Genomic DNA, 1,173 nt, shown 5'->3' with positions numbered 1-1,173 from the left:
GAGGGGGGTTACAGGTATATTTTGGGTGTGAGTGATGCCAAGTCTTAGAGTTGGATTTCTGTAGAAAGCAGCCACAGCCTGAGGAGAAAAGCCTGTCCTCTGCCAGCAGAGAAGGAGAACTATGATTTGTGTGGAAGCAGTGGTCTCTCTGCCGATATAGAGGTCTGTCCACAGAGGAACAGCCGAGGAGGAAAAGGGGGACAGAGGGATTCCGTTCCAAATGAGGGAGAGTTGTATAGACCTGTGACTCCGGCAACTCGTAGCTCACACGGGGCTCTCCTTCTGCTCCCGGAGGCTGAACAGGATGGAAAGACAAATGTATGGAAACATCCCTCCAGATGATGGAGGTCAGGGGGTCCAGTGAAGGTGATTCTCCATCACACAAAGACATTGGAGACAATTGGGCTCTTCCAGCCTTGTGGTCACAGTTGGGTGAAGACCCTTTTCTGTCCCCTCCATGACTGTCCCCTGTGTACAAAGCTCCATACAGACATGGGGGGGACCAGTATGGTGGAGGAACTATTAGAGCTGTATTAGGGACACTGGGGGCAGCAGAAGAGAGAGCATGAGAGAGAATAGGGAGAGCATGAGAGAGAATGGGGAGAGAATGGGGAGAGCATGAGAGAGAATGGGGAGAGAATAGGGAGAGCATGAGAGAGAATAGGGAGAGCATAGGGAGATCATGAGAGAGAATAGGGAGAGCATGAGAGAGAATGGGGAGAGCATGAGAGAGAATGGGGAGAGAATGGGGAGAGCATGAGAGAGTATGGAGAGCATGGGAGAGTATGGAGAGTATGGGGAGAGCATGAGAGAGAATGGGGGAGAGCATGAGAGAGAATGGGGAGAGCATGAGAGAGAATGGGGAGATGGGGAGAGCATGGTAGAGAATGGGGAGAACATGGGAGAGAATGGGGAGATGGGGAGAGCATGAGAGAGAATGGGGAGATGGGGAGAGCATGGTAGAGAATGGGGAGAACATGGGAGAGAATGGGGAGATGGGGAGAGCATGAGAGAGAATGGGGAGATGGGGAGAGCATGGTAGAGAATGGGGAGAACATGGGAGAGAATGGGGAGATGGGGAGAGCATGAGAGAGAATGGGGAGATGGGGAGAGCATGGTAGAGAATGGGGAGAACATGGGAGAGAATGGGGAGATGGGGAGAGCATGAGAGAG

Source organism: Nanorana parkeri, unplaced genomic scaffold (assembly GCF_000935625.1).
Source record: "Nanorana parkeri isolate BGI_ZX_2015 unplaced genomic scaffold, ASM93562v1 scaffold2153, whole genome shotgun sequence".
NCBI lineage: Eukaryota > Metazoa > Chordata > Amphibia > Anura > Dicroglossidae > Nanorana > Nanorana parkeri.
Note: the sequence above shows the minus strand (reverse complement) of the source record.